We start from the raw sequence: 18678 nt of genomic DNA, 5'->3' as shown, positions 1-18678 counted from the left end.
TTCTTCTTGAATCTTCTCTTGTTCCTCAACGAGATCATTCATTTCTTCGTCGGGTTCTATAATGTCCTCATTCTCCGTTGTAGAGTGAGATGGTTTGCTGTGAGGTGTGGGTGTTTTTGACAACGTCAAATTTGCCTCCACCGGCCTAATATAGCCGGCAATGACTGGAACGCTCTGTATTCTCGCCGGTGATAGTGTCGCTGTTCTAGTTACTATCACACAATTCTGTGATATTGTAATAATGCCACATTGATGTAACATTACCTCCTCTCTATGCCCACTGCAAGTGATTGCCACTTTAATCCTTGCAGGTGCCACAAAAATCCACGTATTGCTTGTGTATACCTTTTTCCAGATAGTACTCGTTAGTCTCATTTCTTTCACTGGACATGTCACATTTTCGGTTCTCTGGTATAATTCGTCTATCAAACAATTCGGGTTGTTCTCAATATTCCTTATGATAGATGGAGAACAGATGTAAACTGTCTTATTCAATTTTACACTGTTTTTTAGCATCGCATCATTTAGTTGAAAATATCGCTGATTATCATAGTCTATTGCGATAATGTCGGTGCTTATATCATATATCCAGTAGTTGTTTGTTTTCATTTTTAGTGGAAGTACATTTGCCTTAATTAGGTCAAACTGTGTACCTTCCGTCATTGCAAGGTAAACGTAAATGTACGTGTCGTTGCCAATTTGTGTTAATTCTGTTTTAATTATAGGCTGTGACTGAATTTCTATGTTATGAGGTAATTTTATAGATGCTTCGTTGACAATTTCTTCTATATGTACTGGAGATACTATCTCATAAATGTTTTCTTTACTGGTTTGTATATTTAATATATTCTGATAGTAATCTATCAATTCGTCGATGTACCCTTTTGCTACATCGTACAGATTTAGTAATTCAATTTCCAATTTGTTATTGTCAACTTCGGAGTACCAATTTTGCATTTGTTCTATCACCTCCATGCCTTTCTTAATTTTTACTGTAAATTGGTTGAGCTTCTTAGATATTCTTTCCTCCGTGTCGTTAAACTTTAATAGTGCTTTAAGCATAAACTTGGTTTGGTGATTTGACGCTTGAATCAACTCTTTTTGATTTTTATCAAGATCATCGATTTCCCTGTATACTTCATCGTTCACGCCAAAAATTGAAGTTAGTAGGGTTCCCCATAAACCTCGTCTTGTCCTATTTAAAACAATTTTTGACACACCTTTATGTATCCATTTGATTCGCCTTTCTTCTTCGTGAATATGATCAATCAGTGGTTGGCAATCCACGTGAATAGTGGTTTTTTTAACCTCATTGCACATCTTGTCTACCTTTGATATTACATCCTGTATAGACTTTATGTGTGCCTCTAAATCTTCTTTTCCTATTTTAGCTTCGATTCTTAAAAAACCTCGATCAATTTTGGCTGTTCCAAGATGTTCTATGTAGAATCCAGGTTTTGGATATTCCACGTGATATTGTGCTGTACTTGTTTTTATGTGGGCTGCATGTGCTTTCCCGCTGTACAATTGGAGTGCAAAAATAATTGCCAATGTCCAAATTTTCCAAATGTTACTTGTTTTTTTACGTGGTTTTGAGTTGTTTTCATTGTGGATTATCGATAGCGGTACTAGTTTATGGATTGGTCTTTTAATTTCTGCTCCTTCCGCTTTTTTCAACGTGACGACTCTCACTAAATTTTTGTCGTCTACTTGAACTCCTTCCACCTTTGCCATTGGCCATTTGCTTGGTGACATTCGATCATCCTTTATAAGTACTAATTCTCCCACCTCTAGATTTTCTTGTTCCAGTTTCCATTTGTTTCGTTGTTGAAGTTCATGCAGATATTCATTTGTCCACACTTTCCAAAAATCTTTTTTCATTTTTTGTATTATTTTCCATCTGCCTTCTAAACCTGTATCATTATGGGTAATAATTGGACTACTTGGTGATAATAGTTCTCTCCCTATCAAGAAATGCCCTGGCGTTAGTACTGAAATGTCATTTATTTCTTCTGTTAGTTTACACAAAGGCCTCGAATTCAAACATGCTTCAATTTGGTGTGTTAATGTAGTTAATTTTTCATAAGTTAGGGTTGACTCTCCAATCACCCTTTTTAGGTGATGTTTGGTTGATTTCACACCTGCCTCCCAGAGCCCTCCAAAATGTGGTGCTGATGGCGGTATAAAATGCCATTGAGTTCCAATGTTTGCTAATTTGTCCACAATGCTGGAAGTTTTTATCGTGTTTGCTACCTCAACATTTAATGCATTAGCTGTCCCCACAAATGTCGTACCATTATCGGAGAATATATTTGCGCACGTCCCTCTTCTTGCCATAAATCGTTTTAGTGCGGCAATAAAGGTTTCTGACGTCATGTCGCTCACCACTTCTAAGTGAATGGCCTTTGTACACATACATACAAATATTGCAATGTAGCCCTTGTAGGACTTATGTCCCCTGCCTTTAGTAGTTTTTATTTGAATGGGCCCAGCGTAGTCAATTCCTACATTTAAAAACGCTGACGCCGGATTAACTCTTGTTGGTGGTAGTTGACCCATCAATTGACCAGCTGTCTCAGCCTTGAATCTTATACACCTTGCACATTTATTAATTATTTTCTTTGTAACCTTTTTTCCATTTATTATCCAATATTTTCTTCTTACAAAAGCCATTGTTTGTTGATTTCCGCCGTGTAAGGTTCGGTCATGTGCATTCCTTACAATCAATCCTGCTAAGTGACCTGACGCAGAAATTATGATCGGATGTTTTTCACTGTAACTTAGTAATGAGTGTTGAAGCCTGCCTCCCACTCTAAGTACTCCATGGTAATCTACGAATGGATGTAAATTTAGAATTTTGCTCTTTTTTGATACTCTATTTTTGAGTCTTAGTTTGCGTATATCCTCTAAAAATAAATCTTGTTGATCTAATTTGATAATTCTATTCATCGCATCTTGTAGCTCTTGAACTGTGAATGGACCTACTAGTTTCCCGGTTTTGGGACTGCAATTGTTAATAAACCGAAAACATACAGCTATCACACGTGTTGCGCGATGTAAAGATGAGAATTTCTCTAGAACATTGATTTTGTCGACTTCTATGCTTACTCCCACATGTAAGCATTTTTTACGCTCCACCTCAGTGCTGTAATTTTTGTTGTATTGTGGCCATTGGTCTTCACTTTGGTTTAGCCAATGTGGTCCATTCCACCATAGTAGATTGTCCTTAATTTTTGACGGTTTAATTCCTCTTGTTATTAGGTCTGCTGGGTTGTCTTTAGACCCAACATAATGCCATTGTACTTCTGAAGACAGTTGTTTAATTTCTGAAACTCTGTTTGCTACAAACGTCTTCCAATGTCTTGCGTCGCTCTGAATCCATGACAAGGTGATCATCGAATCCGACCACGCGTGAATATTCCAACTTGGTGACCCAAGTGTTTCCTTGACTCTCCTTATTAGTTTACTCAGTAGCACCGCTGCACATAATTCTAACCTAGGTAGTGTAGGTTTAGTTCTTATTGGTGCAACCTTTGATCTGGACACCAACAACGAGATCTGTATTTGTCCTAACTCGTTCATGGTTCTCACATATACTGCAGCTCCTAACGCCTTTTCTGACGCGTCACAAAATCCATGTATTTCTGTCCTTCTGGAGTTTGAAGTGTAACTCCACCTCGGAATTTGTATTTCTTCCAACTGGTTAAGTTCTTTGTAAAATTCCTTCCACTTGGTTGAAATCACTTCTGACACAACGTTGTCCCATGAATTTTGTTCTCTCCACAATTCTTGGATGATGAGTTTTGCCGTAATTACAACAGGTGATAAAAGTCCTAATGGATCAAACAGCTTTGCTACACTTGACATTATTCCTCTTTTTGTTAATTTGTTCAAGTCCGTTAGATTAACTTTAAATTTAATTGAGTCATTGTTAGTTGCCCAAAATATGCCTAATGTTTTTTGAAGTTCATTATCATTCAAATCTATTTGTTTTATTTCTCGGAGTTCTTCTGAGATATTCGTAAGTATCGCAAAATTATTACTACTCCATTTTCTCAAGTTAAATCCTCCTAATTTAAACATATTTATTAAATCTTGCTGCAGTTTTGTTGCTTCTAACTCAGAGTCAGCTCCAGCGAGAACATCGTCTACGTAGCAGTTTTTTCTTACGATCTCTAACATATTAGGAAAATTATCTTGTTCATCTTCAGCTAGTCTTTGGATAGTCTTTACTGCTAAATATGGTGCTGCCGCAGTACCATATGTGACTGTCGTTAATTTGTATTCACGAATTGGCTCATCTTCTGTACCCCTCCAAAGAATTCTGTGGTATTCTTGATCAGACTCCTTGATCTTTATCTGTCTGTACATTTTTTCAATATCAGCTGTAAACGCTATCTTGTAACTCCGCCACCTAATTAAGATGTCGCAAAGCTCTTCTTGGATGCGTGGTCCAGTGTGCATTAACTCATTCAAGCTTTTTCCGTTTGACGATTTGCATGATGCATCAAACACAACTCTTAATTTAGTTAACTCTTACAAGAGTTTGGTATTAACAACGAATTAGAGTTTATACTATATAATTTCCATGATTATTTTGACGGTATAATAGGACTTAGAGACTTGAGAAAATTAGGTTTAGATGTAAAATTATCAGAACAAAAGTTGTGTAACAATTTCACAGAAATTCCTTTATACTATCGTGAAGATTTTGATCTCCAAAAAATTGAAATTCCACCTACATCAATTATTGTAAAGAATATTTACACTAATCTTCCTGAAGGAACAGAACTCTTTTTCCCTCATATACATAACGGAACAGTTGAAATTCCACCTTCGCTTTTATTAGTGAAAAACCGTACAGTTCCATTGGAAATTCGTAATTTGTCTAAGGAAAGTATAATTATAGAATTTGACCCTTTCTCAATTGAAGAAAAAGCTCAAATCTATAATTCTCAAAATTTTGAAATTTTTAATATTGAACAAGTACATTCAGAAATCTTTAACTTTGAAACTTCGGATTGCGACTTTGAAACTTCAGATTGCGACTTTTCTTTAATCCGTTCTCAACATCTCAATCAAGAAGAAAGAAAAGAATTAAAAAATGTCATCAAACAATTTTCAGACGTTCTGCATAAACCAATTTCACAATTAACTTTTACTAACGAAGTAAAGCATGAAATTAAGACCACAGATGAAATACCCGTGTACACTAAATCTTATCGTTATCCTTATGTTCATAAACAAGAAATTCAAAATCAAATCTCAAATCAAATTAATGATGGCATAATTCGCCCTTCATCTAGCCCTTGGTCATCCCCAGTTTGGATTGTCCCAAAAAAAATTGACGCTTCAGGCAAACAAAAATGGCGTGTAGTTATCGATTATCGCAAAATCAATGAGAAAACGACTGACGATAGATATCCAATTCCAAACATTGCAGATATCCTCGATAAACTTGGCAGAAGTCAATATTTTACTACATTGGATCTAGCCTCAGGCTTTCATCAAATAGAAATGCATCCCAACTCTATTTCTAAAACAGCTTTCACTGTCGAAAATGGACACTACGAATATAGCCATTCGGTCTTAAAAACGCCCCCGCTAATTTTCAAAGAGTAATGGATAATGTTTTGAAAGATCTCCAAGGAAGAATTTGTCTCGTTTACATGGACGATATCATCATCTTTTCTACATCTCTTCAAGAACATATCAGTAATCTCAAGGCCGTTTTTCGTAGACTTCGCGAGCATAATCTTAAAATCCAGCTCGATAAATCTGAATTTTTGTGTAAAACTGTTGAATTTCTTGGTCATGTTATTACCCCTGAAGGAATTAAGCCAAATCCTAAAAAAGTCGAAGCCATAAAAAAGTTTCCAATTCCTAAAACTCCAAAAGAAGTAAAATCTTTTCTCGGACTAATTGGTTACTACCGAAAATGTATTCGAAATTTTGCACATTTAACAAAACCTCTTACAAATTGTCTAAAGAAAAATCAAAAGATTGAACACACCCATGAATTTGTCAATTGCTTTGAAACTTGTAAACAAATGTTAATGAATGACCCAATTTTGCAACACCCTGATTTTTCACAACCTTTTAATCTTACTACAGATGCATCTAATCATGCAATCGGAGCCATTTTGTCACAAGGTCCTATAGGTAAAGATCTACCTATCGCATATGCATCTCGAACTTTGAACCCTGCAGAAACAAACTATAGTACGATTGAAAAAGAGCTTTTAGCAATCGTCTGGGCAACCAAATATTTTAGGCCTTATCTTTTCGGTACTAAGTTTAAAATTATCACGGATCATAAACCATTACAATGGCTATTCTCCATTAAAGAACCCATTATCAATTTTTCCCAATTTTGACCCAAATGAAGTTCCTGAAATTTCTAACGAAGATCAATTGCAAAGTGATTTACAGACTGACTACGGGCCCTAGATTGAATCTAGAAAGCGTGATTTTTATATAAACAATAAAATAAGATTCTGCAAAGTCTAATCTAATAGTCAGCATTATCGGAATTATAGGCTACATAACTCCTCCCTCCGTAAGTTCGGAAAACCAGGGTTCCTTGTTTTTTCGATCATCTAAGGGCAGATCAATGTCTTTAGATGAAGGGGTTCGTCTAGAGTTTCTTCTTTGGCGAAGAGTCCTCCACAGGCATATTGATCTTGGCAGCCCTTATCTACCTTAATGATCCTATAATAGGCAATTGTAATAGAAAGGAATAGGGAAGTAATAACAAAAAATACAAATTTAATTCGATTCAATGTAGTGTTTTGGTGTATTTGTGTGTGTTTAGGCTTGCTTTGTTTTTTTATGTGTCTAAGTGTATTTAGTGACGCCCATTTATTTGAAAAAGGTAATAACAAAAAGAAAACAATACGTCTATATCAAGTTTGATAATCTAGCGATTCCTAAATTTAAAAAGAAACACATTCAATACGTACCGACATGAACAGAAAATTAATACATATTACATACAGTCATATAATACATATTACATACAATACGATTAGAACCTGATCATAAGATGAGTATGTTATGAGTATGAGTAGTTTATTGAAAATCACGAAAATTAGGTTTTAACAAATGGTCTCTTGAAAACAACAGGACAGTGACGTGACATTCTGTTAAGTCACTTGACACTTCTTTACGTGACATCCTTGACATTTTCAATTCATTGTGCATGTGACACTGTTAAATGACTTCGCGGAGTCCGCTCTGACTTTCTGATCAATTGTTGATGAATGTTATTTTATCGCACTCTTCTGGGTCTTTCCTGATTTATTTGACGAGGTAACAATTTATTGGATTAGAACGTGTTTGGTGTTTCTCACATGATCATTCCTTTGCAAATAGCAGTAATACTTGGACTAGTGTCATTTGACCTACCTACGGATTGTTCAGATGTTATTTTCAATGCGCTCTTTGGAAAAACATAATTATTTATTAGTTTATTAACAAAACTGAACCATAACTTATGGTACATCATCGTAATCAGAGAACTATAGGCTCTATTCCAATATGCCAAAATTCAATATGGCGCCCATAATAAAAATTAATGTTGGTATTAAAGAGGGTAACTTGAAAACGACACGTCGGATATCAAAAATGATAATGCCTCGTTGTTTGGAGGAAAAGCGACAATGATAAGTCATGTGAAATAAGCTTTCCATTAACGTATAAAAGTTGATTGCTTAAGTAGTATCGTTTGGCCCCCAAAGGCCGTCAACATTGACCACTTTTGTCGGTGTATCCTTTAGTTTAAGCCTCAACAACTCGTTTAATTGCACTAATTTTGGTAAAGTTTTATACGTATAGAGTTTAATAAGCTTTCTAAAAATATCTCAACTTGGGTTCATAGTAGTGTAGTTTTGTTTTTTTGTTTATGTATGTTCCTTCTTCAAATGAACTCTATTAATTTAACTGGTGGAAAAGTCAAACCCACAACTAATAATCTTAAAATTTTGCTCATCCGATTGTCCCTTATGCCACAGTAATCAGGTTCAGGTATCGACGTTAGTGGTCGTCCAACCAAAAAATTCCCAGGAATTAATGGCTGCATATCTTCGGGATCAGATGATAGCGGACTGATCGGTCTCGAATTTAAAATGGCCTCAATTTGTGTCACTATTGTCATAAAATTTTCATAGTCTAAATGTATAGTTCTAATAACTGACAACCTCATTAGCCAAATAATTTTGAAATTTAGGAGAATTTGATTTTCAAAAAGTGCTAAATTCATTATTGACACCCAAAAATGTAGTTCCGTTATCCGAATACATGCTCTGGGGTTTTCCACGACGAGAGATAAATCACTTAAGCGCAGCAATGAATGACTCACTATCCAAACTAGTAATAAGTTATAGATGTATCGCCTTGATAGCCAAGCAAATGAAAACACACACATATGCTTTGACAAGCTTAAGTTCCCTGCTCTTACGATCCTTAAGCAAAAAATATCCAGCGTAATCATAACCAGTATGAGCAAACGGATAGTGTTGAGTTCCCCTCTCTTTTGGTAGATTACACATTAAGTACTTAGTTACTAACTTGACGTTTACGTTTGACGTTTGATAAGACAATGACATCTGATTTTCCGCGTTTTTGTTTTTGACCGTTGACTTTTATTATTAGGTTTTAGCGGCTTGGTTGTTGAAAACTTTTGGTTTGCTTGTAAATGTGCCTGAGTGCATCCTTTTTTTAATACAATAAACAAGTCCACAAATGCTAATAAATCGTGTCTACATTACTTTCACATTATTAACTTGGTCAATTTATTCTTATTGTGTAAAATAATAGCATGTTTTCTTGAAAAGGGCAAATTTTACTTAGTAAGTCTACCACCCACTCGGAGTATGCCTTCTTGATCAAGAAACGGGTTTAAGGATAAAATGTGACTATTATTTGAGACGTTTACTTTTCATTAAGTCAGATAATTCTTTTTGAAATGATTGCTGTTCGAAAATTTTTACCAAAGTCAATAAGCTCTGATCAAGTTTATTTGTTGTGATTGCAGCTACTAATTTTTCATTTGGATGTTGTAAATTGAAAATAAATCTTTTGCATAAAGCTACCACTCTTTTTGGCTAAGAATGGAGAGGATGCCAATCCATAGGTGATCACATTCAGTTCGTAACACTTAAGAACATCTGTGGGGTCGCTACGCCAAAATATTCTTTGATATTTTCTATCAGACTTATTAATCAAAACTTGTCTGTACATTTTTGATATGTCTGCGTTTAAGACATATTTGTGAATGGTGGGTCCTACCACTTGAGTGTCATTTAATGACAAATTATTATCAGTGATACCAGATCCGTTAAAAACTACTCTTAAACGGGTTGTTAAACTATCTTCACCAATTACTGCGTGGTGGCTCACAGAATAAGCATCACCTAATTCATCTAAATTTGCACTCAAAAAAGTCATATGACCTAATCTTTCATACTCCTCCATAAAGCTATTGGACTCATTTCTTAACTTAGAACATTTTGAAAGACGATTTTCTAAAGAATAATATCTTTTTAAGGCCATATCTTTTGAATTACATAGTTGAGCATTATGATTAAAAGGAATTCTAACTACCAACCGTCCTTGAGAATTTCTTTAGTAATTATTTTAAAAATGGGATTCTGCAAAATTATCACCAAACTTTGGTAAGATTTTCATTTACTTCATTGTCACGTGATAAGCACTTCACTTTTACAAATGGAAATATTAATGTCACCTCCTATTAGCCAGCCTAATTTGCTAAATTGCCCAATTTGCCCAATTTAATTTGATTGGTTAGAAAAATGTCATAAAAAATACTTACACCACATAACATGTCAATATCTTTACTGATGTTAAAGTTAGGATCGGCTAGATTTACATGCTCCGGTATCGAAATGCAACTTGAATCAAATGATCTTATCGGCATCGCTTCAGTAATTTTCGGTAAACTAAACAATTTGCTTCTGGTTGGAAAGTTCTGGTTAGTTTTATATCTACCTTGCAAAAAGTTATTACTTCCAACACCCGAAACAGAATAATTAAGTTTTTTTTTATGAAAACCAATTTTATTATAAAAGCTCCCAGTAATGAAATTTGATTGTGAGCCTTGATCTAGTAAAACAGTCGCCTTAAGCTGTAATCCTTTATTTAGGATGAAAACAGAAGCAGTAGACAACAGCGCATATTTATTAGCCCGACATATTAACGTAGTTTGAGGCGAGACAAGGGCCGCATTCGTTTTCGCGCTCCATGGAGCGAGCAGAGCGTTTTTGACGTCACAATGACGTAATTTGACAATTGGTCAAATTATGGTTTTCCCAAATTACGTCATCGTTACGTCAAAAAAGCTCTGCTCGCTCCATGGAGCGCAAAAACGAATGCGGCCAAGGTCATCGTTGCGTTGAATACTGTTTCTATCTTCATCCGGGTCGTGATTATTTGCAATGTTTATGTGCGCCCTTCTCTCGTCTGCTCGAGCCGCTCGGCCTGCGTTTATTTCCCTTGCTGCAGCACATATTCTACAATTTTCAAATGCATGTTTTGGATTCAAACAGTTTAGATACAGTTTCAGCCTTACCGCTTCGTGCTTTCTTTTATTAGGATCAAATTTTAAAAATGAATTGCATTTAAATATTGAATGACTTGATTTACAGTAAAAAAAAAATTGTTTCGTTAGTTGTTGTTTGTTAGTAATGAGTACGATTTGTTGAAGTTTTGATTAAAATTTCTATTATTGTAAGTTTTATTTTCATTTTTATTGCTTTTTGTACTCACAGTTTCAAGATTCTCTAATAACTCACATTCTCTTTAACAAAATTGAGCAAGTCCTCAAATAAGGGTAGATCAGTATTAAATTTTTTAGATTCCCAATCCTTACGAGTTGGGTGGTCAAGTTTTGTAACCATTAAATAAACAAGTAACACTGACCACTGATCTGTGGGTTGATTTAATGCTTTTAAACCTTAAACATTTTTATGAAATAAATCAAATAAGCTACGCAATTCAGTGTGTGATTCTTTGACTACTGAAGGCGCTTCAAATAAACCATTGACAAAATTAAAAATAATTAGTCTATTATTTTCGTATATGTGTTTTAACATGTTTAAGGCAATACTATAATTATCGTTATTTGTACTTTTAATCGACTCTAACATTTTAAATGCATCACTTTCAAGATGTGCTTTTAAATAATAAAACTTGTGCAATTCATCCATTGATGAGTTTTGATCAATTATTGAATAAAATGCGTCTCGAAATTCCAACTTATGAATTATTATTAATGTCTGGTAATTTTATTGAAAACCCCGTAACATGTCGCTGGGAACTATGTGATTCCGGTAGGGAGATGTTATCAATTGGCTCTATTTTATGATGATTTGACAATATCAGTAAAGCACGCGCACTTATTTCATCAAATAAATCTTCAAATTATATATATTAAATATATATATATATTTTATTATATATTATTATTGATATCTATCTTGTTTGTCTTTACTAATATTATCAGCTGATAATGCCAATTCATCATTTTCGGTGTCAATTAACAATTCTATTTCGTCCTGGTACTCCCTAAACTCATCACACAATGGTTGAGTGCGTGCTAAACGGCTATCTAATTGCATAAAAGCACTATTATCAACTTGGAGGGGATCAAACAACTCAACACATTCTTTGAAACGAGTTAAAGGTGGTTTAAAACTAGCTTTATTTTAAATTGCAAACGATTAAAATGGTCTCTAACGTCCGTCATTTTGTCTTGATTTTATAATTAAAATGTATTTATTTTTATAAGGCTTCGTCGATTTAAGTTAATTTATTTATTTATTTATTTATTTACTACAAACTCTACAGATATAACTATCCAATTACAGAGTAGGCAAAACGAAAAACAAAGACAAAAAAAATACATTTGTTCTAACTACTGCCTATAACTAATTTAATTTAAATTAATTCATTTGTTTCTCTTTTAAATGAGTTAAAGCCTAAACTAAATATATCAATATTATCCTGAATTTGGTTATATAGACTACACATTACATTGATAGGAGAATTGCAATAGTAATTAGTTCTAGTATTATCGACATAGAATGTTGATGGTTTTCTAGTTCTGTAAGTTGAAACACAAAAATTTAATTTAGCCAATAGTACAGGATCACTTATAAGATTGTGTATTAGTTTATACAAGAAGACAATAGATGCGATTTTTCTACGATTTTCTAGAGGTTTGAGATTATGTGCTTTCATGACATCAATTTTGGGTATATGGATTTCAAACCTACCAGTTTCCTTATAATATATATATCTTAAGAATCTATTTTGCACTCTTTCGATGGTGTATTTATGATTGTTATAATATGGACTCCATACAATTGAACAATATTCCAATATTGGTCTTACATATGAAACATATAACATACGGATACAATTGGTATTCACAAATAATTCACTGTTCCTAACTATAAAACCATACATTTTTAAAGATTTATTTGTTATCTCGTGTATGTAAGACCTAAATGTCAACCGTGAATCAAAAGTCACTCCAAGATCCCGCATCTCCGAAACATGAGCCAGTGCTGTTCCGCCTATTTTGTAGGTGAAGTTAGTTAGACTTTTTTTCCTAGAAAACTGAAGTACACAGCTCTTACTAACATTAATATTAAGTTCATTAATAATGGTCCATTTATGTATTTTGGTTAAGTTTTCTTGAATAATTTGACAATCTCTTTCATCACGTACCCTGGAGAATAATTTCAAATCATCAGCAAACATCAATACTCCACAATTTGTAATCTCATTCACTATACCATTAACAAACATAAGAAAAAGCAAAGGCCCAAGGTTCGAACCTTGAGGAATACCTGAAGTGGTCAAATAATACTTTGACTGAAATCCTTTTAAGACTACCTTTTGTTGCCTATTTCTTAAATATGATTGAAAAAATTTTACTAAGTTCTCATGAAAACAAAATTCGTTCTTCAATTTATTCAATAGTATAGAATGTGACACTTTATCAAAGGCTTTTGCAAAATCAGTGTAGATCACATCGACCTGGTATTTGTTATCTAAGTTTTCAGCAATGTACTGGGTAATATTACACAGATTTGTAGTTGTAGATTGTTTAATGTAAGTAAGTGTTATCAAATTGAGCCAAATTCAAGACTTACTGTTCTATCTGGTAGATTTTCCTTTTTGGTCTGCTTACTGTAACCAATGGTGATCGTCGTCACATTTCAATATACCAGCCGCTGTTGGAAATCCAGGTCTCCAGGTTATAAATTCCACCCTTCACGGTTATCGCCGAGGCTTGACGACCTTCTAATCAAAGACTGTAATCTTCCAAAGGCGTTTCGTCTTCTTCGCCTCTAAAGACCATTTTCCTTTTGCAAGTGGACTGTATTAATTAAACTGGTGGAAAAGTCAATTCCACAAATAATAATCTTAAAATTTAATAACGGTTTTAAACCAGAAAGAAATCAACTGTTGTGCGAGTCTTCCCATTCTCTCGCAGACTGCACTTAGAAACTTAAAAACTTAAACTCATTGCGGGTGAACCTCCGCGATGTTGCCGACTTTTTAAAGAGTTAACAATCTAGTAACGAAATATTTTTTTTTGATAAACAAAACCTCACCAATCATATCGCTGTTTACTGAATGATGCGATATCAATGGTGCTGTTCCTAGATTTTGGGACGCCATTTGAACATTCTAGCTCATAGAGTTGAGTACAGATGTCACCAGATGTGGCACAACAACTATTGGGTTAATAGGTTGAACGGTTTGGCCGCTAGAGGGCGTCAAAGTTGACTCATTTTTTATGTCTTTTTTGGTGCATCTTTTCTTACAATTGTCAATAACTAGGTTATTTGCAACACTTTGGGGGACACACTGGGTATGTCAATGAATAGCCAACGAAATAAGCTTTCTATTGACGTATAAAAGTTGATTGGTTAGTGCTACGGTTTCCAAGCTAGAGAGCGTCAAAATTTTAAAATGTATAATTCTTCGTTGTTTTCCAATGGATTTTATTTATGATTAAATTTAAATGGAAGATGTTTAAAAATTATTTATAATATAATTAGTACGAAATAGTATTTTTTTATTTGTTTACTTTTAATACTAATGCTAATAGTTCGGTAGTGGGTTAAAATTTAGGTTAGGTTAGGTTAGGTTGATTCAGTGACATAAGAGAGAACATGATACAAATACACTAGCTTCGCATAAGCTTGCCAGTAAAAACCACAATTTCTGCAGTTAAAGAGTAAAGAATTAATGCAAACAGAGAAAATTAAATATATGTATCTTATCGTAAATGAACACCACAATGAACAGTACAAAAACAATAACTAAAACAAAAAGCAATTATCAAACTTTTGAAACAACACGCAAACTGAACGCATAAAGCTAGCTAACAAAACTGATACCTCAGTTTAGCTGTTACCTTTATTTAAAGAAAGTGTAGTTTACGATTTAGCTCGTTTTATGACAAGACATTCTTTTTCTTTTTTTTCATTCTTGTTAGTCACGTAGCTGAAATTGTTAAGATAATAAAATTATGTAAGTTATTGCGTCATCTTTCGTTCTTCGGGCCTCACCATGGTTATTTCGGTTATTTGAGAAGACCGAAATTTAGACATAGTTGAGCAATTCGAAGTTCAATGAAATGTTGCTTCTTCCTCTATAACATTGCAAAATAATATTTTTTAGATCCGACGTATTGGTTTATGGTTTCCACCGTCACTTTTATTTGTCTAATGAGTGTCATAATCATTTTTAACAATTTTAATTCAACTTGTTTTCTGATTACAGTGCTGTTTCAGAAATTATGTTTTTACAACGAGTGCCTTCAACACAATATCTCAGCAATGCTTCTTTAGGTCAAATTACCCTAGTCAACATAATATATTTCCATTTTGCAACACAATGATCATGTGACACGGAGTGCGCTTTAATCTAATCAATTGTTGCTAATCAAAGCTCACGAGCTGTGACCGGTCAGTCAAATAAGAACGTATCAAATTGACGCTCCCTGAAGAGAATTTGTAATGTTTTAACTGTAAAGCAATAATATTAGATAATACGTTGTCAAAGGCTTTCGTTAGATCACAAAGCAGTCCCCAGCGTCGAAACTGGTATTAACTAATTCCACAAGTTTATTGATAGTGTCACGTTTAATTTATGAGCCCTTCTGGGTTCACCAATTAAACTGACTCACGACGTTAAACGTCGCGCCGGGATCTCAGTTTTAGGGATGGAATCAAACACTGAGTTTTTCTCATATAACACTTAAATCTATTAGATATGGTATACACAAACGTGTCTGCACAATACGGTTATAAACACTAAAAGTTGACAATTCTACAATTGTACTTACATAGTCACAAGCTAAGGACTTAGCATTTCCTGGTGGCTGGCTTGGTCACTTCGCGTTTGAACAACTTTGGAGAACGGACTAATTAACTTGATCTTTTCCCGAGGAGAGTCGACATTTCGACTTCTCGGGTCAGCTGGTCGCACTACCGTTGATCGGTTCACACTTGTCCTATACTGCTAAAATCGGCGTATTTTATACCCGATTGATCGGCTGACGCAGTTTGTTATTGTCGCTTGTTTTTCACATTTCTGTAAAGCAGGTGGTGGTGACTCATCACCGATACGGTGCACTCGGTGCATGACACATTCGGTGCATCGTGATGCGACCTTGCCTCGTGCGCTTAATATTTCGCAATCCTCGAATACTCTTATGTTTTTTAAGTTAATCAGTCCAACTTTCCAATTAACGGATTTTCCATTCGTGACATATGCCTCCGCCCCAGAAAAACTGGTCCCCAGTTTTATATGAACAATAATAAAAACTTTAAACAATAGAAAAAACATATCGTTAACATAAATTTAAAAATTACATGTGTACATACCAAGGTATTATGATTAATGGTTAGTTTTACATATGCGAGTATTTCATAGTACTCAGTTAAGTTTACAATCATTTCTTAATAATAAGTTAGTACTTACTCTAACAAGAAACCTAATAAAATCTTTCCTCTCCTGAAATTATACATAAACAATATCATGCACTTTTAATCTATTCGGTTCCGGCAATGGCAGAACAAAAAATATTGCAACACTGAGAAAAGTTCAATAGAGTCTTAGTCCTATGAGCCAAACTTCGCATCTCACATCACTGAACACCATTGTGATCACTGTTCCATAAATGTTTGTGGTGTGGGTCGATTATTGAATCGATGATTCGGCTAACTTGGACCTCAGTATAAACGTACAGGCCCATCGTGAGTTCCAACAACAATAATGGCTCATCATAGTCTGCTTCCTTCATTCTCATATAGTCCTCAGTGTTACATGAAAGATAAGAACAAAGGTTAATATGCGCTACTTAAGGCTTAATATACAATATTGTCACGTTTAGGGGGTAGCGCAGGAAGAGAAACAACAATCGTAGCTCAAGTATGTCTTCTTTATTAGGCTAGGCAGTGAACACTGTCCAAGAGGGGGTTGTGTGGGTGTGGGTGTATGTGCGTAAGGCCTTCTGATGTGCCGCCAAGCGGAACCCGCTCGATACGAGCAGGGTGCCCCTATGTCCGACACGCCCAAAGGATTTACTTAAAGCACTGGAACAGGGTAACGAGCCGTCCGGGCACTAGAAAGTTCGGACTGTCGCTCGTGACCTCCCTCTGGGGATGACCCCAGAGTTCGGTAATCTTCGATGGCTTGAGACGCTGATTAAATACCCACATCGTGACCCCAATTTGCCGGTCTTGCTGATTCAGACAGTGCACTAGGGGAGACCGGGGCCCGACTAGGTAACGGAACTTAGTGCAATTTATGTTATTCGTGACATCTCCCCCTTCCAACAAGTGTTCGCCCCGAACACTAAAAGTCCATGTTTACAAAATCAACTCACTTATTTTCTATTCTTATTTTCTAATGCAGGTGGGGGAGTACTTTATTTAAACCAACCTATCATCAAATATTACTTCTTAAACTAACATGTTACTTATCTTCTAGAAAAGGGGTGGAAAAACTTTATTGAACAAATATCTTAACTACTTCTCGATTTTTAGACGTTGCCATGTTTGCATACTCAAAAAACACTTATTCCTTTCGTTGGGTCACCTTTCAACCTTGTTGTTGCGTCCATCTTCTTGCCTTCTCATTTAAGCGTAAATTGTCCCCTGCATCGGGCACCATCTTCTAGTACCTTCTCTCGGCACTACATTGTCTAAGCGGAAATCCATCGCTTAGCTTCGACATCTTTGGTCCATTGCGTGCTCTCTTTTTAGCACACGTTGCTTTGGACTACTATACATCATTTCTAAGCCCATCTGGAGAACCTTCTTCAGCCCGTCATTTAAGGGACTCTGGGTGCACGCGGCTGTAGAACCGACGGTGCGGAACCCATCCGAAGATGCTGGTTTCTCCTAGGCTTGCTCCTCTTCTTCTCGCTTCTTTAATCAGGTCAATTTGTCGATGGACGCAACGAGGTAATTAGGTGGCCCCTAAAGTCAACAATCAATTAGCAAACAAGCCCGACTCCAATAACATAAACAGACATAACATGTATTTATAAACAAAACACCTGATACTTGCGCGATTTTGCTACCTCAGCAAAGTACCTAGGTCGGAACGGAACTTAGTGCAATTTATGTTATTCGTGACAATATTATGTCTTATAACAAAATTAATTTTAGCATCATTTGTAACCGTTATTTATTTGTTAGTATGTACGATCCATTTTCCATTAAAAAATAAAAAATGGAACGTGTGAAATTCATTTTCCAAATGCTGTAAAGCAAGGAATCCCGTGTATGCACCGCGCGATAAAAATTAGTCATGTGAACAACTTGAATTTTTATGTTAGTAGTTCGTCAACAACCAACAAGATTGTCGGAGCGTCGTGTCAGGAATATTCGCTTCTTCAGCGAAATATTTATCGCACCTTATTAGTTCATGGCGCTGAAAAATAATTGGATTAATTTCATGACTAGATTATACTCGCTATTTGGGTTTAATATGACACCATCATACATTCCAATTTTTTTTATATTTATATTTTTTTTTTATTTTTATTTCATCCACGTGTGTATATTATGCCTGTATCAACATATGTATATATATAGCCATTAATAATAAAGTAATACAAAAACAATAGCAAGGTAATATAAATAGAAGTGTAGACCTCATAGCTGCTGATAAGTAGCATATGGCCCCATGTCGTCAAACGGTTCTAATTGCGCGATAAACGGCTGCGTTACCGCGTGTCCAAGAACTCCTTCAGTTTGTTGCTGATTAATGGGCCCCCCTTCTTGCACCTGCGCCAGGTTTTCCGGATTCGGGCATAGTGCCGGATTGCGGTCGACCTGACTTGCGTGTGATTCAGGAGGTCCAAATGCACTTCCACAAGATGTGCCAGCAGAATTGATTTCCGATGTTTCATCCCTTTCTTGTGTTTGGGGCACCACTGGTACCCGAAACTGATATGTCATATCCGTTACATAAGCATGCGGATATGGCGGATGACCTGGTTGACTCAAAAATTGAGTTCTCCCGTACACACATGTAGCACAAGGACATCCTTGCACAAATACATTTTCCCATGCTCGCCAAAATCCTCAGGTCGATATTGAGGTTGTTGGGGTGATATGCAAATTG

Source organism: Ips typographus, linkage group LG9 (assembly GCF_016097725.1).
Source record: "Ips typographus isolate SLU linkage group LG9, UJ_Ityp_2.0, whole genome shotgun sequence".
Classification (NCBI taxonomy): Eukaryota; Metazoa; Arthropoda; class Insecta; order Coleoptera; family Curculionidae; genus Ips; species Ips typographus.
This window is presented reverse-complemented; position numbering follows the sequence as displayed.